The sequence below is a fragment of the Mustela nivalis genome, assembly GCF_964662115.1.
Source record: "Mustela nivalis genome assembly, chromosome: 6".
Taxonomy (NCBI): domain Eukaryota; kingdom Metazoa; phylum Chordata; class Mammalia; order Carnivora; family Mustelidae; genus Mustela; species Mustela nivalis.
The window spans coordinates 153,526,932-153,554,161 of NC_139025.1; the positions used below are offsets into that span (position 1 = coordinate 153,526,932).

At 50.0% G+C, this 27,230-nt stretch overlaps 1 pseudogene across 1 annotated transcript; it reads right to left on the reverse strand.

Annotated features, from left to right (window-relative positions):
• Nucleotides 1–9,698: 9,698 nt before the first annotated feature.
• Nucleotides 9,699–10,673, reverse strand: LOC309866488 (5'-AMP-activated protein kinase subunit gamma-1 pseudogene; annotated as a pseudogene). The gene has a single exon. The product of its transcript is annotated as a 5'-AMP-activated protein kinase subunit gamma-1 pseudogene (transcript).
• Between the last annotated feature and the right edge of the window lie 16,557 nt (nucleotides 10,674–27,230).

Here is a 27,230-nt window from a genome sequence, read left to right on the forward strand (position 1 = left end):
CCAGAGGCTTGTGGGTGCACCTGTCAATTACAGGTCATCTGACAATCACCGATTGTTAGTGGCTTTTTTGTTTGTTTTGTTTTGTGTTTGCTTTGTTTTATTTTATTTTTTGTTTTATTCTTTAGTTAAGAAATGAGGCCAGGGATATCAAGAGAAGCTGCTGTATTTGCAAAAGTAGGTGATGATAGCATTTAGCCTTATCTGTATGTACTTTTCCTGGTTGTGGGCAAAATCATTGGGTTTTCTTTTCTTTTCCTTTTCTTTCTCTCTCTCTCTCCTTCCTCCCTTCCTCTCTTTCTCTTTTTTCTTTCTTTTTTAAGACTTTATTTATGTATTTGACAGGGAGAGACAAAGAGAGCACAAGCAGGAGGAGCAAGAGAGCAAGAGAGGGAGAAGCAGGCTCCCTGGTGAGCAGGGACCCAGATGTGGGGCTCGAACCCAGGACTCTGGGATCATGATTTGAACTGAAAGCAGACGCTTAACCATCCGAGCCACCCAGCTCCCCCAGCTGTTTCTTTCCTCTATAAGTTTCCCTCGTTCAAAACAAGAGGTGGCTTCTCACCCAACATGAACCCCACCTCTTCATTGCATTTACCAGTTTACAATGCACTTATTTTTCTTCCCAGCAGTCTGTGCGTGCTGATACGTCAAGATCTCTAAAGCGATTTTAAGTGACAAATGAACTGGGAAGACAAGGGGGATCGAACCCCTCCCGGAACATTTTTAAAAAGCTTGTGGGTTTGAATGTTTGTTACGGGATTATTCGTAACCACCCCAAATGGAAATATTCCAAACGTACATGACCTGGAGTATCTTTCAACAACAAGAAGTGGATGCGGCACAAGTGTGTGCCATGAGCGGGATGGACCCCGAGAACACGCCCCGTGGATACCGCCAGACGCAGACGGCCTGATAGTGGGTGGGTCTGTTTACAGGAAAGGTCTGTGTCGGGCACGATCGAATGGAGATTAGCGTTTGCCGGGGGCTGTGGGGAGGGAGAGCGCAGGGTGACCGCCATGGGTTTGGGTTTTCTTGGCGGGCGGCGATGGAAACGTCCTGAGATTGTAGCCTCAGTGGCACAGTTCCGTGAGTAGATTTTGAACTGTACATTTTAAATGGGTGAATTGTGGGGCGTGTGAATTAGATCTCAATAAAACTCATAAACATCTGTAGGCTGAAATGTTAGCACATGCATCATTCTTTTCCTGATCAGATGTGTAAGAATTGTAAACAGTGGGGACCCTTGGCCAAGAAGTGTAGCAGCAAAGCACTCATATTTTCCAGTTTATATTTTTCCACTGTGTTAAAGTTTTTAAGCCCCTCACCTATATTACTTTTGTTTGTAAATCAAACTTTTTTTTTTAAGATTTTTATTTATTTATTTGACAGAGAGAGAGATCACAAGTAGGCAGAGAGGCAGGCAGAGAGAGAGGAGGAAGCAGGCTCCCCGCTGAGCAGAGAGCCCGATGCGGGACTCGATCCCAGGACCCTGAGATCATGACCTGAGCCGAAGGCAGCGGCTTAACCCACTGAGCCACCTAGGCACCCCACAAAATTTTAAAATGTCTACACTGCTTCTCTTAGACTGTGCGCAACAAATTATAGAACTCAACTCCCCCTAAATGTTGGTTTGTTTCCCTCATTAGAGTGTAATATCCGTAAGGACGGGACTCGGTACCCATCTTGTATAATGTCCTCAAGGGCACAAGTGGTAGAGAGTGGGCACGGGGTGAATGTACGCTGTCTCCCGAAATACACTCCCTTCACCTAGAGATTTTACTGAAAATGAAAGAGAAGATTACCCACAGGAAAAAAATTGGGATTTTTAAAAATCATTTCCCAGAACCCATATTTACTGAGTATATACTATGATCAGGCACTGAGCAAAAATGTGCCTCAGATGTATCATCTGATAGAACATCATAGCTGCCATATAGTAAACGTAGTAAGTGTTCGTCACTGTGGCCTATTATGAACGAGAATCTGGAAATTAATGCACCCAGTTTGGCTCGTAGCTAAAAGATCCCCCCAAGAATCTGAGTCCTCTTTGTCTTTCCATTCTGCCATCTTCACTTGAGTTGGGGGTGGATGGCCTTATGACTGCAGAGTGGCTGCTGCAGTGCCAGCATATATCTCCACAGGACAGCATCCCGGGCAGGAAAGAAGAGAAAAGGGACAGGGAACTAGAACTTCCGTTTGAGAGGTTCTCATCACTGGTTGGGGATGAAGCTCTTCGCTAGAAGTCCCCAGCAGACTCTCTCTTTATAGAATTGCATCCTGTGCCCTTCCTCCCCAGCAGTTTCTGGCAAAAGAGAATGTAACTGGCTTTGGCCACTTACGATCCATATTGTGGGGGGAGGGGGGCACAAAACGGATATCCTGTTGTGGGGGCCCAAGGGGACAACCACTGGTCTCCACCACAAGTCGTGTAAGGTAGGGTACTATTATTATCCCCATGTTGCAGATGAGAAAACTGTAGCAAGAAGGGGAGTCCATTTCCCATGGGCTCACATACATAGTTTTATAAGCTGCCGGAATTCCACAAGCTGTTGAACTCCCACTTGTGAGCTCCTCACCATTGTATTATCGGACCTTCCTGGAAAACCCACCTTGGTCAAGACCCCAGATGGAATTAGAATATAAAATCCCAAGAAAGCATAAAATAGAAATATTTAAAACACAACGAGAGGAACTGTAAATACATAAAATATAAAACATTTGCATTGGAAAGGATACGAAGAGTCAGTAATTCAAGTATGGCCTCGACCAGCAGCATCTGCTGCGAGCGTCTCAGAAAGGCAGATTCCCAGGCTCCAACTCAGACCTTCTGAATGAAAAGCTCTGTGGCGGGGCGCAGAAATACATGCATTAAAGCCGACGCCTGCTGAAGTTTGAGAACACTTGACCTACCCCAGTTCCTTCCTTTTAGAGATTGATCAAGGTTCTTCGGCTCATAAGGGACAGATGTGGGATTGTAGGTGGACCCGGTCATGAGGTCCCACGAATTCTGTGATAAACCTTTCAATGGTAGATGCTTCCCAAACATGCAGGTGACAAGAGACGGCGTTTTGTCATGGGTGCACATCTCATTAACAAGTGTGATAAGAAGGCAATGTCGTGTGCAGGCATCAAGCCGGCCTCCAGCAGTGGCTCCGGGACCCTCAAGCAGCCCGGTGAGGTGGGCATCCTGCCCGCCACTTGACAGAAGAGGGAGCGGAACGTGGAGAGACTGAGTGAAAGCCAGAGAACCAAGGTTCAAATGCATCTCACGGGAATACGGGTCTGCCTGAGGCCAAGCAGATGAGCAAGTGGAATCGGATTCTGAGCCTCCCCCGGCCCACCGGAGAGAAGTCACCCGCAGGTGCCCCTGTCCTCAGCCAGGCTTCAGCCTGAACCAGGCTGAGGACCATGGGGAATGAGTCTGGTTGTGGTGAAGGCGTTCCTAGAGCTGTCAGGCCCTGTGAGGCTGCAGTGGTGAGCTGCCCGCTCTGTCCCTGGGCTGCAGTGGCTATTTCTGGCCACCGCAGGGAGCCTCCTGGCTTCTCGAGCTTTGCCAGGGCTCCACAGGCCATGAGGAAGTTGGCCTTGGCTGCGTGGCCTGGCTGCCTGGAGCGGGAAGGGGGAAGGAGGGGCCACCAGGACCATGAAATTGCCGCCAGCCTCTGGCCAGCCATTCTCCATCATCTGGACCGCTGGCCAGAGTGTCCCTTGGGGCTGGCCCCTGCAAGGTTGTGCCGGGCTCCTGGCAGGGGGGCCAGAGGGAAATCAGGATGAGCCGGCCTGCACCCGCGGGGCCCCCACACCTGGTGCGAGTCATTACTGATCGGACGGAGTCAACACAGAGTGATGGGCAGCCACAGCTGGAAGGGACGTGCGTGGCCAGATGGCCCAGTGGCCTTCAGACTCTTCGACGTGGTAGAGACCTTCCTTCAAATGAAATCAGAAGCAGTAAAAACTGATCCAGAAGGGTGGGGAGGGGGCGGAAGTCCCTCGGAGCCCCGGAGCTCTGCAGGGCTCTGTGGCAGCTGGAACAGAATGGTCGTTTCCTTGAGCTCCCGGGCCACACAGATGGAAACTAAGGACAGAGGGTGGCTGGGATCCCTGCCTCGGGGGCAGCGCCAGGGCCCGGAGCCCAGGATCTCTGACTCCAAGTGTGGTCCACAGACGGGAGCCAGTGGGGGACTGTACACGAGAGCTCGCGTCTGTCCCAAGATGCTGTGGGGAAGCCATGTCCAGATGCAATGGACAATCCCTGACATTCAGAGCAGAGGGAACGCCTCCCTCCCAAAGGCTGGAGAGACCTGAGCCAAGACCATGGAGGCCATGGCCAATCCCGGAGCCAGGGGTCTGAGGTTAGCCAGGGTCCGTGTTCCATAGAAAGGAATTGGGGGAACAGAGGGAGGGGTTCTCACAGCCATGCCCTGGAAGGAGGCCAAACACAGACTTTTTAAAGACTGGTAGAAAGTCTTGGGAGCACGTTGATAGATGAGAGCCTCAGGGACGGACTGGTCCCTTAGCCCTCCTGAGACAGTTGATGGGAACGGAAGCTTTGGAGGACTCCGGTTCTCAGAGTTCATCCACATCCCGAGTCTGACCCAGCACACTGACCTGGGGTCGGTGGGGTCTGACGCCAGGGCCTTTACAGCAGCAAGTAACTTGGCCTCTCGGAGCCTGTATTCATCACGGGTAAAGGCCATGAGAAAGGCAATGCCTGGAACACGCTTCGCACCTGCCTAGCACACAGCAACTACACAGCAAGCGTGCGGTCGGCTTTCTCACGGGTTTCAATGTGAGCCTCACGACGACAGAGTGTGTCAGAGCAGAGTCAAGGCGAGTCCCAGGCAGGCGATGGAGGGAAAGGTAGGAGGGTGGCTCACTTACAAACAAGAAATACGCTGTGTGTTTCTAAGACAAGAAGAAACGTCTCGCTGTCAACTTGTGGGAGCCCCTGGAGGTTGGCACCTAGGAGGCAGGTTTCGGAGGGACAGTGGCAGAGAGACCCACCAAACCCTGCCTTATCTCCTTGCAGCTCCCGGGGTGGGTGCAGGGGTTAGAAGTGTAGGGGGGCAGCAGTAACTTGGTTAGCAGGGCGGCCCGTTGCAGGGCCCTGAGGATGGTTCAGAGCGCCCCTGTCCTGCCCGGCTGCACGCCCGCCCTCTGCTGAGTGAGGTCTCTGGTCTCGTCTTACTCACGCGTGCACAGAGTCACTACTCTGGAGCCCAGAACTGGCTGGAAGGGCCTCAGGAGAGAGGGAAGGCGCAGAGCTGGTGGACATGGGGGTCAGCACGGAAGGTCGGGGTCCTGGTAAGCGTTCCAGAACAGGGACAGTCGGCCCTGGGTGGCTATACCCACATCCACACAGGGGCTACGGGAGGTTGTGTTCCTGACTGAAGCAAAGAACTGGCATGGGGTAGTTGTGCGTGTGTGGGCTTGTGTGTGTGCACATGTGTGCATGTGTCTGCTCGTGTGTGTGTGTGAGAGAGACAGACAGAGACAAAACAATGATTAAACCTAATGAGTCCTCAACAATCCTATTCTCCTTTGAATCCCCCAAATCTTAAAAACACAGCTTTTCAGGGGGAGCCCCTCAGAGCCAGAACTGAACCTTGCCACACGGGGTCACCATGGTCTCCCCGGAGCTGCCTGAAAAGCCCGACCGGGGAGGTAGTAAGATTCATGACACTAGGCACGGCAAACCGCCGGTGAGTTCGTCTCCTCGGTAGGTGGTGTCCCCACGCGCTATCACCTTATCTCCGTGACGACCCTGAAAAGCAGGCCGTTACGGGTTTGGAAACAGAGGTGCTGGGAGCGGAGGTGACCCGTCCAAGTTCAGCGGGCGCCCTCGGGTGGTGCTGAAAGCCCGCCCGTGCCCCGCCCCCTGGCGAGGCTCCTCACCCCTGGCCACCCCCCCCCCCCCCCCCCCCCCCCCCCCCCCCCGGCAGAAGCACCAGAGTTGTCCTTCAGAAGACTGTCCCCGCTCCGCTTTGGCGCCACAGTGCACACGTGGGGACCGAGCTCCGGGGGCCACCGTGACAGTCCGGCAGCCCCGTCCCTCCCCACTCTTGCTTTGTCCCTTTCTCTCGCCGGGTTTCTCCTTAATTTTGATCTTCCAGGGTTGACCCCTCATTCTTGAAGCGTCTTTTCCGAGAGCCCTAGCTCACTTGGCGTGTTAGACACAGAACGAGCGCAGCCACTGAAGAAAGCCCCGTCTGTGACAATATGCGGCCGGGCTGCTTCCCTCATGGTGCCCGGGTCACACATTTATTTTATTTTTATAATGAGCCTCTGCCTCTGGTCTCCGCTGTGCACTAATTGCCTGCTCCCCTAGAAAGAATGTCAGCCACACTTTGCTGAAACCGAGCAAAATCACACAATAACGATCTGCTAATTTCTTCCAAACTATGATTTATTTATTTGGCTACTTTTCTCTTTCTGATGGTGAAGGGATTGAGGGGCAAAGCCCAGGGAGACTTTAATTCAGATTTATTTACCGTTTCTGTGATCACGGTCTTCCACGGAGACCCTAAAAATTCCTATGGAACGTCATGTCTAACTTTTCATCCCTCTGATATTTAAAAACTACATCCCTCTTTCATGACATTTGCACCAAGCTTGGGGTCAGAGCAGGAACGAGCCTGTTCCAGAAGGAGCCAGCTGTGGATTCAGGGCAGAAGCGGGTGGGCTGGGGGTGGCCGTCCCCAGCCGGCAGGAGTAGGCAGAGTGTCCAGGCCCCGTGATGCTTCTTGGAAATGTCTTAATTTCACTCAAACTTAGAATAGAGGCAGCAACTATAATCAAAGCTAGATTATATTTGTCTTTATATCAGTGCAGTTGTAAAATGTAATTTTTAAGACCTCTTTAGGGTGGAAGGGAGCCACGGAAGTCATGATACAGACCGGCGTTCTCACTGTCAAAGATCCCAGGCCCGCTGGCTCCTTCCTGGCCCCCCCCCCCCCTTCTCTCCCTCTCCAGTCTTATTTTTCGCTGCCCTTCTGAGGAATCCATGTTTAACACCCAAACAGCAGGTGCCAACCTCCCTAAAGAGACAGTTGGTGGCGCCTCATGGGGCTGACCCCCCAGCAGGGTCTTGGGTGGCCTCACTGCCCGGCCCAGGGGACCCCCCCCACCCCCGCCTGTATTGAGTTTCTCCGGCGGCTGCTCCGTTGATGAAAAACAATCACTAAACAGAAGAGAAAGGCAATGCAAGACCCAAGTGCCAGTTTCCAAATTATTTTTTAGCTGTAGAACATTAAAAAAATAACATGAAAGCTTGTGCAAAATCGTGCACACACGTGGTAGCAACCGGGCCGAACCTGCTCCGGTGAAGGGGCAACAGACCCTAGGGGTCCCGGGAGATCTGGGCACAGTCAGGGCCTCCTGCCGCTGAGCCCGCCAGGCATGGTGCCGCCCGGCCTGGACCTCTTCGGGTCAGGGGGAGACGTGGGTGCGGAAGGCTTTGTCTTACCCGAAGGCCCTGGGGCTCGTTGGTGCAGAGTCCCTCTGAGGCCCTGGTGGCCGTTCCAACCTTTATTTCCCAGGACCGGACTCCAGAGGCCTTGGCTTGGCCGTGAAGTTCCATCCAGGCCCCATTAGGAGCCACAGGTTAAGGCAGAGTGACATGAATTTGGGGACCTAGAGACACGAGATGTCCCACACGACACTCCTGTAAAACCCTCAGCACAAGCCCAGGCTCCGGCTCAGGCCGGATCCCAGCCCGGTCTCCCGCCTACTTCGCTGGGTCTCTGGGGAGAAGTGAGCCACCCCCACCCCCCGCAGCCCAGGTCCTCGGGCGGACCCATCTGCCTGCCCACCCTTCTGCCCGGACTCAGCCCCATCCTCGGTACTAACCGACCAACCGAAGGCCAGGCGGGCCTTTCGAGCCCCTGGAGAATGTTGTCAGGGTCGATTCGCGGGACTCGGGCCCGTCCCTGGGAGGTCTGGGTTGGCGCGCTGAGGGCAGCTGCGGGAGCCTAACCAGGCGGGGAAGGGAGAGGGGCCGCGGAGGGACCCTGCGTCTTTCCAAACGCTCAGCCATGCACACCCAGCCTCTGGTTACAAAAGCGGCAGGACACACACGCACGCGAAAGGACAGAGGACACGCCGACGCCACGTGGCGCGGGGCTTTACGCAGCGAAGCTCTGCGCGCGGCGCACGGTGTGCGGGGGCTCTGGGTCCGCACACGGACGCCCAGACCCTGGGTTTGTAGAAGTGAGACGATGTTTAGACACGTTCCTGCCACTGGGTTTTCGACTTTCATACCCTTTTAAAAACAAAACAAAAACAAAAGACAGATCAAAAACCTGTCTTTTAAAATCACATTTTCCAGTAACTAAAGCTCTGTATCCGTGTTTCCATCCCTGAGTCACATTCCACACAGCGGACAAACTGGGGGCCGGGATGTCCTCGCGCTGCAGGCGCTTCCGTCTTTCCCATTAGCTTGGCTGTCCTCGAGGTGCGGAGCAGTGGACAGGGACACCTTGTCCTTCTGTTTCCCCGAGGAGAAGAGCGCGAAGGACTGCAGGTCCTTTGTGTCCCTTCTCCCTGGGCTGGGTTTTCTGTTTTCACTCTTCCTCCTTTTTAAAGGGAAACCAAAGCCCGAGCTCCTTTGTGGTACTAGCGTGAAGATGCTTTTGTTTGGATAGATTTCGCTTTACTGAGGGGATTATGCAAAGTGGTTTTGTCTAGGGAGGAGCTGCGGTGTATACATGGGAGGGCAGAATGTGTGTCTGGCTGGGCACTGGGAATGGTGGCTGGGGCTGGCATTGGGCGTGGGGCTCTCAGCCTTGGTAAGTGTCCCCACCCCCAGCAAGGCTGGGAGGTAGGGGGCATGTAGGAGGCTCTGTCAGCTTGGACAAAGAAACCTTCCATCTCCGCCAAGACTGGGATCAGCATAAGACTCCAGACTCCTTTGACTGCAGACTCTGGGGGAGACGCATCTCCCCCAAGTAGCCAAGATGGATTTCCCACCTGCCTGGCACAAACCGGTGTAGATGCCGTTAGCTTCATTTTGATTTAAAAGTTACAAAGTGATACTGATATTTCTTGCATATCCAAGTCTGCACGGTAAGAAATGGGCTCCATGATGAAAATTTCAGGGACCATCTTTGCAAAAATCTGCAATTATCTTCTGCAGGTGCAATTCTGAAAGAGGGAGGGCTGGGTTAAAAGGGATGTGCATTTTTTTTTGAGGTTCCTGTCATTTTAATTAGGCTTGCCACGAAAAGCAATAGCCTCAGCTAATGGCGCTGCCCTCCTCCTCCACATAACCCCCATCTCCCTTCATTTGCACATAGCACAGGGACCCAAAGACCCTCCTCCCCACAACCCTCCCAACTCCCATTATGGGAAGAAACGTCACTAAACGGACTCAGCCGCCTTCACAGGGCATGAGACGGGATGGATTAAAATATCTTCAGGGAGAGTTTTGTTGTGCTATTATCTTAGGGTGGAGTCAAGGACAGAGAGAGAGAGAGGCAGAGGCTGGGTGAGGTCTGGGGATGTCTTAGAGATCAGAATTGCTCTCAGGGGCACCCTGCCCATCATTCACCCAGAAAGGGGGCTCCAGCTAAGAAGGCAGGGGCTAGGATGGGCTAGGCTGTATGTGTTAAGATACGGACAGCTAAAAATCCATTCTCCCCAGCTCCCGAGCAGGGAACAGAGTCCCAATTCTTAAGGTTTCATCCGTGGTTCCTAGAACGTGGGGCAGGCAGTGAGGGGGGCATATCCCCTGGTGCTGCCTGACCCCTTCCCCAGCTTAGGGCTTCTCCCCTCCTGTGAGCACCAGGGCCTGCAGGATGTCAGACGGAGATACAATCCCTTTGACCACGTCATTCTCATCGACCGTGACAAGTCGGTGAACCTCTGCTTCCACCAGTCTGTTGATGATGGTTCCAGAGTCTCATAGGGGCAGCACTTGAGGACTCCCTCAATGTAATGTGACCAGGGCTTTGGTCACAGACACATCTAGGTTGTTGTAGGTCTTTTCTGCTGCCAGGTCGATCGCATCAGACCCGGAGCAGATGTCCACCACACGCCCTTTCTCATCAGCTACTGGCAGTGCTGGGACTCGGTGTTGCGCAAAGATTCCCCCGAGCCCCGTAGACGGGGGTGGTGGTGCGGGCATAGGTGCTGATCTCTAGCTCTTCCAGAGACTTAGACGTGAACTCTGGCTTGGGGAACTCAGTGATAAACAATTTGAGGAACTTGAGGGTGCGCCTGTGGGTACGCGGGGCTTGTTTCGAGTTAATGCAGAGACAGCATCAAACGAGCTGGCATTCAGAGTGCGGACGAGTGGTTTGAAGGAGTCCTGTAGGTACACCCGTCTCCGAGTTTCTGTTTTGTGTTCTTCTAGCTCATACAGCTGTACCGAGGCCGATTTATCGTAGCGACGCAGGCTCTTGATGGGCCCGGGGGCGGGCAGCGTGCCGACAAGACTCTGCTTCTCACTATCCCGTGAAGGGGCAGCCCGTACTCCATTAGTCACCAAAGCAAAGAAAGCTTGCTTTGCCTGCAGGGAAGTCACAAGTAGAACCAATTTGGAGCTTGTGGGAATCAGGTCATAGCAGCCAGGAGACTTCATGGAGGAAGGACACACTGTTGTTGGATTCTGGGCTCTCTTGAGGATGCTTAGTTCCCACAGCTGGGGAGAGGTCTGAAGAGACCGTCTCCATTTCAAGAGGCGCTGGCTGGGTTTGCTTGCCGTAGGGAGCTCTCTCATAGTGGGGCGGGAGGGGCGGAGAGAAGGGATGTGCATTTTTAAAGCTCTTTTAAATTATCCGCCAGAAAGTGTTGACTTCGTGTCCACACCCGCTGGTGCAATCGGGCGTGCTCACTGTCCACACAGCAGCTGGGCGTGCTCACTGTCCACACAGCAGCTTCCGGTCCCTCTCAGCCGTGGACTCCCGAAGCCTCCCTCCCGCCTTGGCCGTGGAGAAAGATTTCTTAATGAGACAGCGGTTCCGTTTTCTAGAAGGAACTCCCCGGAATCCTGTCTCAACTGCGAGAAAAAAGCCTTACAGAAATGACTGAGTGACTCTTCCCATCCTCCCAAGGTTCGTAAGTCGCTACAAACATTCTGGATTCGCGGGGAGGGAGGTCATTCAGTGCTTACAAAGTATGCCTTGGGGCTCGGGGCTTACGTCTGTCCTGGAGGGGGACCTGAGTGGGAAGGGCTGCTAAGAGCCTTTTGCCATCCGCAGTCCGTGGCTGCACCCTCTAGAAAACTTTTCCTTGACCTTGCGGGAAGCGAGTGTGCAGACCAGCACCTTCTTTGGGAGCTGTATCACTTCTACTGCCCTTTCCCCGAAGCACTAGCATTATGGTGACTGTCAGAACTCTCTCTCTCTCTTTTTCTTTTTTTTTTTTTAACGGAGTTTCTTTAGCAATTTATAATTCCCTTTAAAACTTGGAAGGCCTCTGATTTCTTTATTTGCATTCAGTGCTATGTGTTAGCAGTGCCCCTGCCCTCGATTTCGGTCTCGGTTCTCTCGCCCCCCCCACCCCTGCACACGCCGGGTCAGGCAGCTACCTCCCTTCTGTGGAAAGCCACCCTTGAGAAGGACACGTCCTTAGTGCGGTGGGTGCCTGGGGCCACTTGAGTCCTCTGAGAACTTTCGCTGGGTTTTTGCCACCCAAAGCCTTTTCCAGTCCCCGTCTTGTGCTCGGTGGGGTCTAGAAGAATTTGGCTTTTTCACGGCTCCCTGTTGCAAGTACCTGACGTCTTTCCGTCCCCTTTCATGTGTGGTTATAAACCAGCCACGTCTTTCCGGAGCGTGGCTCTTTCCTGGAAGATCTTGCCACGTTGAGCCAGTCACCACTGACACACACGGCTCCGCTTCTGTCTTCCGTGGGATCGGGGGGACCTGGTCTGCCTTTTTTGGCGGCAGGGGACAGTCTTTCTGGTGCAGTGCCTCCCCGTAACATGGAAACCCAGGCTCCTGGCCCACCGCACGCGTCCTCACCAGCTTCAGGAGTAACTGCCCGGTTAGGTGAGGGGTGAGAGCGGCAGGAGCAGCCTGGAGTCTCAGTGGCTGAGCTCTGCGCAGCCTGCTCTGCTCATGCGCACTTCCAAGTGCACTTTCAAGGTTGGGGGCTCTCCTGGCCGGCTGGCTCTCCCGCGGCTGCTGGTCATTAGAATGGTAAGGCCACATAGGAACTCTCTCTCTTTCTGTCTCCCCCCTCCCTTCTCCCTCCCTCTGTCTTTCCTCTCTTCCTTTTTCCTTCCTTCCTTCTTTTTTGGTTTTTCTTTGGAGAACAGTGTGGAGATTCCTCAAGACATTAAAAATAGAGCTTCCCTATGACCCTGCAATTGCACTCCTGGGTATTTACCCCAAAGATACAAATGTCGTGAAAAGAAGGGCCAACTGTACCCCAATGTTTATAGCAGCAATGGCCACGGTCGCCAAACTATGGAAAGAACCAAGATGTCCTTCAACGGACGAATGGATAAGGAAGATGTGGTCCATAGACACTATGGAATATTATGCCTCCATCAGGAAGGATGAATCCCCAACTTCTGTAACAACATGGAAGGGACTGGAAGAGATTCTGCTGAGTGAAATAAGTCAAGCAGAGAGAGTCAATTATCATACGGTTTCACTTATTTCTGGAGCATAACAAATATCATGGAGGACAAGGGGTGTTAGAGAGGAGAAGGGAGTTGGGGGAAATTGGAAGGGGAGGTGAATCATGAGAGACTATGGACTCTGAAAAACAATCTGAGGGGTTTGAAGTGGCAGGGGTGTGGGAGGTTGGGGTGCCAGGTGGTGGGTATTAAAGAGGGCACGGATTGCATGGAGCACTGGGTGTGGTGCAAAAACAATGAATACTGTTTTTCTGAAAATAAATAAATTGAAAAAATTAAAAAAAAAAGATTTTATTTATTTATTTGACCGATCACAAGTAGGCAGAGAGGCAGGCAGAGATAGGGTGGGGGAAGCAGGCTGACTGCTGAGCAGAGAGCCCGATGCGGGACTCGATTCTGTAGGCAGAAGCGTTAACCCACTGAGCCACACAGGTGTCCCTTTTTCCTTCTTTTCTTCCCTTCTCTCTCTCTTCCAGTTGACAGAAGCTGGCTTCAAGGCCACTTGAATTCAGGGAGAATGTTCTAGTCCTCGCCTTTAGCTGTGTGACACTGAAAAGCCATTGGTTCTCCCACAGCCTCAGTTTACTCATCTGCCCGATGAGAGTCACCAGTAGGCATTCTAGAACATTCTCTAAAAACATTCTGATGGGGAAAAACACTGTGATTCTAGAAATGGGATTTTTTTTGTGAAAAAATATTTTATTTACTTCTCTGCTAGAGAGTGAGACGCAGAGAGAGCCCCAGTTGGGTGGACAGAGGAAGGAGAAGCAGGCTCTCCACTGAGCAGGGAGCCTGATGCAGGACTCGGGGCTGGGATCCCATGGGATACTGAACTGTCTGAGCCACCCAGGTGCCCCTAGAAAGAGGATTCCTTTTCTCTTTTCTCTCCCCTTGATCCTATAAAGACTCCTAGCGTTCTGAGAAAGAATCAGCAACACTGAAAGTTATGAAGCCTGGGTTTCCCCCTGGCTGCAGCCTCCTGCTTTCTGTGGTGTGAATGGCACATGGTTGTGGACGTACACCTTGCTCCGATCTGTAAGAGCAGCTGTAAATCCTTGCCCTGGATGGTGAACCAAGCATAAATATTTATGTCAGATCAACTCCCTGTGCCCGGAGGCTGCTGTTCATCAGTGTGTAAAGCAGATTTCATTTTGTTTACCTGTAAAACCACGTACTCACTTCTGTAGGAATGAGGTGTATTACTTACCCGGAAATCTACTGTCTTACTTGTTTATTTAAGATTTTCTTTATTTATTTGAGAGAGAGCACAGTGGGGACAACCACTCTCTGTTGTCACAGAGAGACAACCAGACTCGAGGGGGATGAGGGGCAGAGAGAGGAGGAAGCAGGCTCCCTGCTGAGCAGAGAGCCCGATGTGGGGCTCCATCCTGGGACCCTGGGATCCTGACCTGAGCAAAAGGCAGAGGCTTAACCCACTGAGCCACGCAGGCACCCCTCTGCTGTATTATTTAAAGAGCAATTGTGTATGTGTCTTACCTCTAGTACTTAAGGGTAAACCCCCTGAAAGCAGAGACTGGAAAGAAGTGTAATTTTCGTCCTCTCTAGGACCTGTGATATGGGGACAGCCTGGGGACAACATTGTTAGGGAGGAAGCCTGGTTGTGTTGGCCCTTGGCTTTCCAAGGCCAACATTCATTGGCCTTCTTCATTCAGTCTTCTCTTCATTCTCTTCATTCAGTCTGACTATTCTTGACTCTCTCCAACTACTTACCAACTACGTCCCCCTCCGCCAAGTCTATGCTTGTGGGAGATGTCTCACGTGGGGACCACCTGAGGATCTGAAGATTCCCAATCAGGATGGTAGGCCAGGCCTGGGATTGGGGAGAACATTCTTAAGAGGCCATAATGTTACAATTACAATCTCCCTGTGATACCCAGCGAGAGTAGCACCCACGATACTTGAGTCCAAGTGGAAGTAAGAGTGACTTTCTGTATGAGTGGAGAGGATGACGGGAACATGCAAGCTGGGAAGGTGCTGGAAAGTTGGATCATTTACAGATAAATGATAGCTCTTGCCTTCTTTACTACTTGGAAATCCATCAAGAATCCTCATATTTTATTCTGATAAAGAGGCCTCTGCTACCATTGACTATCTCACGGAGTCTTCACAGACCAACCGCTTCTAGTTGTTCTAGAGTCAGCTAAGTCTGGGTTGGGGTCTTAGCTCTGCTTTTACTGACCAGTGGGAGCCTGGACAAGTTACTTTGTCTTTCTGAATCTCTGTCTCCTCACCTGTAAGTTGGGGAACAGGAGGGCTATTGTAAGAATGAAAATGCATTCAAAGCACTTACTCGATATCTGGAACAATGGGAAGTCATGTATTAAGGTTCCTTTTAAGTACATGAGAAAACATGAAGGCCAGGGTCACTGGACAATGAGAAATTCCCGAGGAAGTGCAGCTCTTTGTAGCTCACAATATGCTTGCATTTTCATGGTCTCTGCTGATCCCCGCGAAGACCCCGTAATTAGGGTTGGCACAAATTTAAAGACTTTGGGTGTCTTACCTGGAATTATTCACCAAGTAGGAATGCGTCAGGAACCAGAAGCAGAAGCAAAACCAGATTTTCTGACCGCTTCCCTGTCCTCACCAGTCCCTGGAAGTCATGATGCCCAGATTGTACATGTAATTTAATTTCAGCCTGTGTTTTTCAGCTTCAGATTTGAAAAATGTTCTACTTCTCAAGATAATGACAGAAGCCTGTAAAAGCCAGCTGGCCAAATTATAAAATTACATTTATGTTTCATTACTAATAGTTATCAAATTTTTTTGTTATTTGTTCTATAGGAGTGGTGTCTATAATGCATTCCATCTGGTTGACCACCAGATACTTCCATAGTGAAAATTTTCAGAATTTGTCTTTTTCCCCCTCCCCCATAAATTCCTTAGATCAGAGGTAGCAAAACACTCTCACTTGGTTATAAACAAGTTTAAGAAACAAATGTTCCATCTCTCGTGCTCCATCTCAATTATCTTCATCAAGCATAATCGTATCTGCATCTAAAAGAGACTTCCTCGGCCCAAAGAGGCACAAGCACTCCAAGTTGTTGGTACTGGAGGAGTATGGCAGTTCTGCTACACTTGGGGGCATGGCGGCCCAGAGAGGGGGGTGTCAGTTTCAGAACTGCCGACTCCCTCTAACAAAATGTGTTCGTCATTATCATCCTTTCAGAGATGCAGAAGGGGAGGTGAAGAACAGCTATGCAACTCGCCCGAAGTCCGATGCTGTTAACAGTGGAGGCGGAGGGGAACCCATGTTCTTAGCTACCTCTCCTCTCCCCCTCCGAGGATTACCAGATCCTTCAAAAAAGAACGAGCAGGACACATTGCCTTGTCCCCTGTGAAGAATCCTGCCGACGTGCACTAACATTTTTCTTAACCATGTAGTTGAGACTCATTATCCCCATTTTTACAGTGGAAATGACTGAGGCCCCGGGAGTGTAGCCATGGGGATGGTTTCCTTGGGCCGGAGTCCCTGGTCCTCATTCATGTGTCCTCCAATGGTCACGGAGAGTCCAGAAGGAAAATGCAAGGGTCACAGATCTGTGGTTCTCCATCTCCCTTCCCCCTGAGGCTGTGCGTGGACCACTCTGTGTCACCCAAAGTGAGAAACAGTAACTCTGAAAGCAGAATTGTTTAGCAAAGGGAGGGAGACGAGGACACGCACTTCAGGTTTTAGAGATCTGTGGCACAATGGAACCCACATAAAAGAATCACGGTTTGTAGAAATATTAACAAAAGCTTTGGGGCACAAATTACAGCCTGTGCAATCCTATAGTAGAGACTTTTAAATTGAATACTGTCACTGTTAAGAGAGCACAGCTCTTGCACATAGAATCAGATATTTCCAATTAATACGAGGACTAAAGAATATAGTTTGGGTGCATTGAGTTGAAGAAAAGTGCCAAATAAAATAGCATTTCATACCAATAATTGATATAAGAACTAAAACATTAAATATATAGTATAAAGCATCAAGATGACATGTAATAATTTTCAGGCTTTTTATTAAAATAAGCTCTAATTTTGACTGTCTTGACAAGTTTCAACTTTAAATGATACAAATGTTTCACATGCCCAGGACCGGAAGCTGACTAAGCCCGATGACTTTACTGTAGCAGTGACCAAACCGGAAGGAATTAACATGGAAGTTTAACCAATCATAGAATTTTTTTTTTCTTCTGCTGCAATGGCATTAAATGCTCACTGGAACCATTTTCTGTTCATGTCTTTACTGTCCGAGAAGTGCTTCTACCCGTACCTTTCAGTCATACACTGTCGACTCCTTCGGCGATGTCTCCCATGTCTTCATGGGCTAGAATCTGGAAATCTCTGGTCTATTCACCTACCCTGGAGGTTTGAAAAAACATTTTGTTTGTTGTGCATTTAGCGGCAGAAGCGCTTCTGTTCTTTGAGAAGAAGTCTTACCCAGAAACAAGTTCTGGGCAGCCTGAGGGGTAGACCAGGAGGCTGTGTTGGAGAACCCACACCTCGGTTTGTGCATTTGCTCTTGGACTTCTGCATCCAGGACCCGGGCAGGAGAGCTGTTTCTCTGGCTTCCACCCTTCTCCTTTCTCTCCTCCTGTGTGGTCTTAGGGAAATCCCTTGACTGCGCTGAAGCTGGCTTTCCTCCTCTGTAAAAGGGGTAAATGTGAGTACTCTGCTCGCTGGCTTCTCGTAAGGACAGAAGACCGTGTCGCCCAGAAAGCACGGCACCTGCTTTCCCGTGCCTGCGAAGGGAATTGGTCCTTTCTCCCTCTACTCTTCACTTCTAACCCCGCAGATGGATAAATACTTTGGGACTTTCACTTTCCCAGAGCTGGCCCACCCGACTGGGACTTCTGCAGGTGTACGGGACACCTGTCGGCATTAATGACCCCATCTTAGGCCAGCATGGCTTCAGTTTTTCCTAGTCAAACTGGGATCGCAGATGCAGGAGTCCTGGGGAGCAGGTGGGAACCTGACCCATGCAAGGCTGCGCAGGTGCTCTCTCTCCGGCATTTCAATCTTGAAAGAAGACAGTAGGAACTCACTCATTCGCACGAGAGTCCCTGGACTGTGTTCCTATTAGTGCTTCTAGTGCTGAAGGCTGTTTCTGTGACTCGCACTCAGGCCTCCAGCTCTCCTTGGTGCTTGGCATGACCTTCCAAGCAAAGACCGACTGCCCTGTCCTTTCTTACCTGCCTGGCGTGACCAGAGACACTGGAAGACCAAAGGGAGGCAGGAAAGCCCTTGGTCTTGGAGCGTGGTCACCTGCTTCCAGCAGCTATTACTTCCCCTTCTAGAAGTTTCTCTCCGTCTACCTGTCTTTCTATGTTTCTTCTTTTTGCCACAGAAAAGCTCATGCCTGATTGCCCTCCTTTATGGCTCTTTCCCTCCGCAGCCCCTGTCTGCCCCCATCCTCTGCACGACAAGCACCATGTATTAGAAAAGCATCTTCCTTGGAATGAAACTTTTGAAGGTGCATTAACACAGAGCCTGTAAGATAGGTCATCGGTGAAACATTTTCACTGCATCCTTTATTATTGTTATTTATTTTTTTCTCAATGAGCAGCCTTCTTGTGCTGAGCCTCACCTCACTCTGCTCCTGGAACAGAAGTCACCCCATGTCACTGGGGCCTCAGCCTCCAACAACGGGGCACCTTCTGCTCTTAGAAATACTCAGCTGTAGGGCACCTGGGGGGCTCAGTGGGTTAAGGCCTCTGCCTTCGGCTCAAGTCATGATCCCAGGGTCCTGGGATTGAGCCCCGCATCGGGCTCTCTGCTCAGCGGGGAGCCTGCTTCCTCCTCTCTCTCTCTCTGCCTGCCTCTCTGCCTGCTTGTGATCTCTCTGTCAAATAAATAGATGGAATCTTAAAAAAAAAAAAAAAAAGAAATACTCATTCACCAGCCCCACTCCTTTGGTTGACTGTTAGTCATGCAGAGCACCTTTTTGTTTGTTTTGTTTTAATGAGCTGCCACGCGCCTATCTCAGGGCGGGAAGTTTCAGGCCTCTGCCTCGGCCAGCATCAGCGCTGGCTTGTGACGTTGTTGCCCGCCAAGGGACTCAGCCAGAGGAACATCGAGTATGTGTGTTCGAGTGCGTGTGTTTCAAAGCCACTCTGGACAGTGGAGGTTTGCTATGGTGTCTACTGTCATGGAAAACACCCAGCTTATGTGGCAATTTCAAAAACCTTTATATATTTCCCCTGAAATATTAACCTGTTTACAGCTCGCTTATCATCAGCAACTAAAATACCGGTGTGCAAGTGCAATTCTCCCAGTCTTCACAGTCTTTCCCTCCAGAGACCCCCGGTCAATCATCATCAATCCCCACTCAGTCTCGAAGGAATCATTCGTTTGCTTACTGTCGGCATCACAAGGGATTCGGGCCACACGCTCACACTTCCACAACAGGCACCGGAAGGAAGAGGCCAGAGATGCGCAAAGAACACTAACTCTGGTGAGTAAAGCAGTAGGCTGCAGACACAGTATGCGAGAAGTTTCTGGAAGATGCCGTAGATCGCTTGTTTCCAACCACTCACAAGCCCTGTTTTCCGTTCCCCTCCTCTGCCCAGGACATTGTGGAGCTCAAACATCTTCTCAGTGACCCTTAGGCCAGAGGTGGCCATGTGACCCGCTCTGGCCTGGCAGGTGTCTTTTGCTGGGGCTTTCCATTTGTTTGCTGCCACTTTCTATTCCACATCAGTTTCAAGTGTGTCCCTAACTTTAAAGTGTGATTAAAATGCTTTGACGATTTCGTCAAAGCATTTTAATCACACTTTAAAGTCTCTGACAGGGCGCACCTGTGTGGCTCAGTGGGTTAAGCCTCTGCCTTTGGCTCAGGTCACGATCCCAGGGTCCTGGGATCGAGCCCCACATCGGGCTCCCTGCTCAGTGGGGAGCTTGCTTCTCCCTCTCTCTCTGACTACCCCTTGCTTGCACTTGCTTACTCTCTGTCAAATAAATAAGTAAAATCTAAAAAAAAAAAAAAAAAAAAAAAATTTAAAAGACGTCTCTGTCAGATAATCCTAACATCTCTGTCATGTCAGGGATGGTATGTCTCGATTGTCTGTTTTTGGTTTTGTTTTTCTTAAGTTCTCATGGAGCTATTCCTGGGTGTTGGTGTGACAAATGATTTGGGAGGGGGTCCTGGGCATTTCTGTCTAACCATGGTACAAGGCATTGGATCGGATTTCATTCTGTTTCAGTTGTCTTTTCTCGACACCATTGTGGCAGGGGTGGGGGACTTCTTGTCAGCCATGTCACCAAGGGATGCAGGGTCCCTCACAGCCTCTGGTGACACGCGGTGGTTGTGGAGGGCTCCTCTTTACTGCCGGGCGAGGACAGCAGTTTTGGGTCCCCACATGGTCCCCTCTGACACCGTGGAAGAGGAATGCACGACCAGCCAGCAGTGACGAAGGTGGGGCTCCTCACTTGGCCTTCTCTGACACCATCTGGTGTGTGTGTGTGTGTGTGTGTGTGTGTGTGTGTGTGTGAGTGTGTAAAGTGTGTGGGTTGGGACACCTTGTTCAACCTTGTGGGGAGGGCCACCGATTTCTCTGTGGTATTTGGCTGGAGGACAGAGGCTGCTGTGTAAAAGGCTTCTGTTTTTCTCAGCTGCCACTTCCCCGATCCTTTGTCAAGATCTTTTGTCTTGGAGCTTTCTGTCTGTGCCTTTCAGGGTTTCCTGGTTGCCAACCTCTTTGGCTCCAAAACTGGACTACATAAATCAAACAGAAAACCCAGGGAACTCACCACTGTTTTATTCCTGGAGTCCCGAGGTCCCCAGCTGGTCTGCCTTCTCCAGAGTCCTCTTCTGTTTGTTTTAAATACAACGTCCAAGGTTTATAGTCGTCCTAGCAGGAGGAAGAGGGACAAGTACATCCACTTCCTGGAAGCAGAATTGACCCGTGATGTAGTCTGAGATCCCAGGTTTTAAAAGGGAAAGCTCAGCTGGTAGGGACCTTGGCTTTGTGCCCTGTACCTTTCCATGAACCTCTGCCGATGCTGGATGGTCACAACCATCTGTGACCGTGAGCGTGAAAGGCAGGTGGTCACAGGTGGCAGAGCTGGAACACACAGGGGCCTGAGTGGCCATCTTCTGTCGGTTCTTGTTACGAGAAAAAAACAAATCCCTACGCGCTTGTCATTGTTTACAGCCTAATTTAATTCAGGAGCTACAAAGCTCATTTGTTACATGAGTTGGTGAAGCTGCAAGTGGTAATTATCCCAGAGAACTTGTATTTTCTCTCTCTCTCTCGACTCTTCTCCCCTCGCCACGAGGACCTTGGGTTTGTCCATGGGCTCAACACCGTAGGGATATGTTTGAGTTTTGCAAAAATATGCACCCTTTGGTACATTTGCCTTCCTTACACTTTTTCAGTTCAAAGGATAAGTCATTATAGGTGATCTGAAAATAAAAATAAACAGGCTTTTTTTTTTTTTTTTAAAGATTTCATTTATTTATTTGACAGAGATCACAAGTAGGAAGAGAGGCAGACAGAGAGAGAGAGGAGGAAGCAGGCTCCCTTCCGAGCAGAGAGCCCGATGCGGGACTCGATCCCAGGACCCCGAGATCATGACCTGAGCCGAAGGCAGCGGCTCAACCCACTGAGCCACCCAGGCGCCCCAACAGGCTTTTTTTAAAATTACTTTTTTATTACTTTAATAAAGAAATGGGTGAAGGGGGTCAAAAGGTGCACATTTGCAGTGATTAAATAGATAAGTCATGAGGATATAATGTAATGTCTTATAGCGACTGTAGTTAATGCTATGTTGCGTGTTTGCTAAGGGAGTCGATCTTAAAAGTTCTCACGATAAGAAAAAAACATTGTAACCATGTATGGTGATGGGTGTTAATTAGATTATTGGGGTGATCATTTTTCATTGTATACAAATACTGAATCATTATGTTGTACAGCTGAAACTGCTGTTTAATGCTATGTGTCAATTATACCTCAATTAAAAAATCCTCAAAGATATATTTTTAAAAATGGGCAAGTGTAAAAAAATGTCATTTTGGATTCACTATCATGAGTAAAAATACCTTTATTTATTTATTTATTTATTTATTTTTAAGATTATTTATTTATTTATTTGACAGAGAGAGATCACAAGTAGGCAGAGAGGCAGGCAGAGAGAGAGAGGGAAGCAGGCTCCCTGCTGAGCAGAGAGCCCAATGCGGGACTCGATCCCAGGACCCTGAGATCATGACCTGAGCCGAAGGCAGCGGCTTAACCCACTGAGCCACCCAGGCGCCCCAATACCTTTTTTTAAATCAGTGTAGGTGTTTATAGATTATAAAAATTTATATATATATAATATATATCTAAATATAAGTTTTTTTAAACAAATAGGTTATACATACATATGTGTGTATATACAGTTATAAGACTATATATACATGTATATATATAGCTACATATAGTTAAAAAGAAACAATAGGTCCAAAATGGAGTCACTTGCCCTCAGCCTCACATCACCAAACCAAAATTCAGCACCTAAGCTAACTGTAGTGCCACGTTCCCTGGGTATGTAACCTCAGGCAGTCAGTCTAGAATTTCCTGGTCTAGCACCTGTGGATAGCCTCACAGATAGCACCTGTGAGGCAATCCACCTAAGACACACTTTTGTCTCCCAAAGGAAGTTGACCTTGTCCAAAATATTCCTTTCTGGGGGGGGAGGGGACTGTGGGACTTCCATGTCCCACACCTTCTCTGCCTTTACTTATATATTTATATTGAAGTTTTTATTTATTCTTGAGAGAGAGAGGGCACAAGCAGGGGGAGGGGCAAATCTAAGGGGCTCCCCGTGAGCTCCTCCCCCTGGACTGAAATGTCCCTGGGTTGCAAGGCTGGACGGACGGCTCAGGGACTGCGGGTCGTTCATGACCCAATCCCAGCACCCCCGTCCTCTAAATGGGGAGACAGCTTTCCCTGGCTCTTCTCCAAAGAGTGAAGGCGTCCTGCCCCTGGGAAGGGACCGGGTGACCGAGTCCATGACCACTGTGGGAACAAACTGGAAACCTCTTGGCCTTGAAGGGTCACTGGGGAAGGGAGCAGTTGCAGCTGGAGCCCTCCACACCAGAGGGCCGTGCCTCCTCCTTTGTTCCTTCTTTTTCTTACCATGTCCATGGGGACGTACTAAAAGTGTGCTGGGTCGCTGAGCTCTTGGAGAAGAGGAAGAGCGTGATGGTGTAATTGAGCCGTGACTGCTGCCTCTCCAGCACACATTAGCTGAATAAAACATGTAGTCAATAAAACACAACAAAACAATAAAACCGAGCCCTTTGGTGCTCTCTTATTGGGTGTTATGCAACCCAGAAACCTCTGGCCATAAAACGGAGAATGAGGGAAACTTTACACTTGCAAGAACAAAGACACTCAGGCCCGAGGTTGCAAATGGCTTGCTGAGCCCGAGTGCTGCTCTCCCAACACCTGGAAGCAGTTAGCTTTGAAAGGGGCTTGGGCTGCCGCTGCCCGGCGTCCACAGACCCTCCCTGAGACCTTGTTAGGAGCATGGATGGACATGTGCTTTCCATTAGGGAAGGCATTGATCCTACCAACAAAGATACGTTTCTTTTCGATGATCAAGTCATTAGCCATGGGCAGAGGGATCGCTTGCCACCCTTCCTCTGCTGGGGGCGGGGAGGGGGTGATGGGGGGCCTCAGAGCACAGGACGGTCATCGGCGCCCATGTCTCTAGGCTGTGACTTAAGAAAGTGGTCTCTTCGGACCACTGGAAAATTGCAAACCAAATCTCAACGCTTTCCTAGTCTGGTTAAGAGCAAAAGAAAACTGGAAGTTTTTATGGCCGGTGGCTTGCTGGGACTTGTTGAAAAGTAGGCCAGTGCAATTTGTCTATTTTGGGTTTCAGCAACATTTGTTCTTCCCACAAGGGGTATTTTAAATACCTTCAGTACTAAGACTGCAGCCCCAAACAATTCATTAATTTTTTTGTTGTTGTTTTTTTGCCTAATTTTAAAGCAAATGTCGACAATGACGCTGACCATGGATAGTAAGTGCCGCTTTGAGCCTCGGTGGCGTGCCTGTCACTCGTGTTCCTACTCGCCGCTGTTGGTCCCGGGGAACTGAGGTGCGTGAGGCATGGAGGGGCACCCCCGGCCCAGAACGCACCCTAAGAGAAAAGAATCAGATTTAAATCAAGAGAACCGTCTTGGCCAAGTAACAAAACCTGAGTCATCCGTGAGGAGGGACCGTTCTGAGTCAAGCCTGCTGTATTTTCACGTAGGCTTGTCCCCCAGCCTCTGCTGGAGTCACTCAGCGGAGGGCTGGGAGGCACGCGGGGAGCGGCTTCCGTCCAGGCTCCACGAGACACGAGCGTGCAGTGGGGCTGGTGGGAGAAAGGGTTCTCCGTGGGTGCCGGGGCATCCGGATACACTCAGCACATGGTGGCATATGGGAGATTCCCTAAATATGCGTGAGAAGCTCCCAGGGTTCTCCCCAAATTAATCGGACATGTTGGGGTGTGGGAATGCGTGCGTGATGCTTGTGGGGGTGGGGTGGGTGGACCTCTGTGGCTACGAGCTTGTGTTGGTGGGGCGGGGGTTGGGGGAACAGAGGGAAGTACCCCAGAGTGTATTTTCTTTTTTTAAACATCAGTGTTATTTAGAATCGTAGGCACTTGAGAAAGGACGCATGGGTATTTCGCCAAGATGTAAAAATAATTTTAAGCGTGGTTAAGTAGGCTGTGGTTGCCGTTGGACCTGTTCTGATGGGTTTACCCCATGACGAACTTCACATTTTAAGATACTGCTCACATACAGGCAACTGATGTACCCACAAGCCGCAAATGGTTCTACAGGATTTGCTTCTCCACCGTCCTGTGGCACAGGAACGTGTGGAAGACGTCTGTCACGTAAGAAGGAGCGGAGTATTTGAACTGTTGCATCACAGAGAGGCGGCTGGTGTCACCTCCCAACTTCCATTTCGCACACACGGAAGTCCTGAATTATGTTTCCTACGTGGTACCTGATCGCATAGGGTGAGTTGTCATTTGTAATACTCCTTGAAGTCATTTCTCTGACTTCCTTCTTGGTCCACGCTGAATGAAAGGAGACACAATTGGCCTGCTTGTGCAGGTCAGTGAAGCACTTCTAGAGGTCATTTCTCCTTAGTGCTTGGACAAACTCTGTTACGCGTCAACACACTATTCCGTAGGAAGGGTCCTGCAGGACAAGCAGGCAGTGGCAGTGCAAACCAAGGGCCAGGTTGTTGTTTGTTTGTTTGTTTTAATCTCTTTTATTTTCAAGATTCTACACTCCTGAGTCCCTAGTTGGTATTATATGTCTTGAAGCCAAACCACGTCAAACCTAGACTGACAGTCTACCCTTTGGAACCACGTTCCTGCAAGGCCAGTGGTATGTAAACAGGAGAATTCCACAAGTTGGAAAGGGCTTTTTGGCACGTGAAGTTTCATCGTTCTCTGAGAGTGTGGCCATTTCAATATCCACAGGTTTTGAAATCCACCGGGGGTGGAGCCTCCCCTCTACCATTCCCTGTGTAATTCTGGTCAAATGCCTCAAGTCCCTCAGCTTTGGGTTCCTCTCTGAGACATGGTAGGAGAACGACACGTTGACCCACGAGCACGGAGTGAGACAGAATGGGTCACGTGCTCAGAAGGGCTCATACCCTCCTGCTCAGCACCGGTCCCCCAGGCTTCGAGCACACGGGAGCACCTGTTCCTGGTCACACGGAGGCGTCCTTTGCAGCTCCAAAGGCCTCCATAACTGAAGGAAGTTAGAAAGCACATGTGGAGGACATGTATTATTCTTTGTTTCATAACTGCCTTCTCTGCTAGGTTTCTTGCAGGCAACGATCACATTGTTTCCATCACTTGCAGATCACGGTGCTGGGCACGGAGACCAGTGAGCAAAAGCCAACATGGCCTTCAGCTCCGGTGGAGTTGACAGGGCAGTGGAGAGCATAGATACGAATCAAATAATCACAGCAGGAATGTGAAATGGGAGCTGTGACAAGGGCTGTGAAGGGGACTTCTGCTTCTAGCTCCATGGTGAGCGAGACACTCTGAAAGCCCCTATTGTCAAAATGCAGCTAGACGGCCGCGAGTTAGAGGGGGCACATCTTTAAGGACGGCCAGACCAGAAATAAAACCAAGGCGCATTGCCAAGGGCAACACAGATTCAGAAAGCTGTGTTGCTTGAAAAAAATACTGCCGTTTCGTTAATCGATCAAATGTTGTTTTGTTACTTTCTTTGATTTTTTTCCCACGTGTTTGAAAGGTATACTCTCAAAAATGATGTTGGGGCTTAGGAATCATTTTGGGCCTCATGTATTTTGAGGCTCTTTCACTTGGTGTCTTTAAATGGTAAAATATTTCTGGCGGGATCGCCCCTTTCTCATTATGGAAGGCTACCTCTTTACTTCTAATCGTGCTTCCTGCCTTAAAGTCTACGTGGTCTGATATTCATATAGCTCTGAGAGTCTCAATGGGTTAGTATTGGCATGATGTCTCTTTTTACATCTTTTGCTTTTAACCTTTTGTAACTGTCTTTTGAAGTCCCTTAGAAGCAACACGTGATTATGGTTTTTTGTTTGTTTTTGTTTTTGTTTTTGTTTTTTTAAGCTGGTTGGGAAATATTTGTCTTTTGAAAAATTAGTCTTCATTTTTCAGAGCAGTTTCAGGTTCACAGCAAAATGGGGCACAGGGTACGGAGATTTTCCATGAGGCCTCTGGTCCCGTCCGCCAGAGCCTTCCCTGCTACAGCATCTCCCACCAGCAGGTCCTACACACACGTCATCACCACGCAAGCCCACGGAGCACACCGCTAGGGTTCACATGTCGTGTTGCGTGTTCTGTGCATTTGGACACATGTGTAACGACAGGTGTCCATCACGATGGTATCACACGAAGCAGTTTGCCCCCAAACCCTCTGTGTCCCTTCCTCATTCTGGCCTCCCCTCCAACCCCTGCCGACCACTGACTTCAGTAAAGCTTGGGGACAAAAGCCAACAATAAAAATATGTGACCAGATGAAAAGAATAACAATAAAAATAAGAAATAGGGCAAAAATGGAGCTTTGAAGCCACGAAAAGACATGGAGGAACCTTAAATGTAATCACGAAGTGGGAGAAGCCACTCTGAAAAGGCTCCATAGGCAAGGTTCCGATGACAGAACATTCTAGAAAAGGCAAAACGGTGGTAATGACACGGTTCAGTACATGAGACAGCTACAAAAATCAGGACATTGACATCATGGGAAGTAGTCATTCCTGCGGTCTCATCACCAGACTCCCTACAGTTCTACCGGTTTCCTCACAGAGGCCTGGAATCACAAAATGGTCCAGTCCAGGACTACGCTGTATGTTTGCTTGTCATGCCTCCACAGTTTCCTCGGCAGCGGGTTCCTCAGCGTTTCTTGACCCATTTGCATTCCTGTAAATTTCTTCATGGGACTCAGGTGGTGCGTCTTGGACATGAAGGTGTTAACGTGAGGTGGGGCTCGCTTGGCTTCCTCCTATCGGGTGATGGCCCGTTGGAATCCATCCCGTGACTGGTGATGTTTCCTTTAGTCGCTCAATAAAGGTGGCAGCGGCTGCAGTTTTAGACTGGAAAGCTGTTCTCTTACTCGCTGTAATTCATAAGTATTTGGTGGTGATGGGGGGGG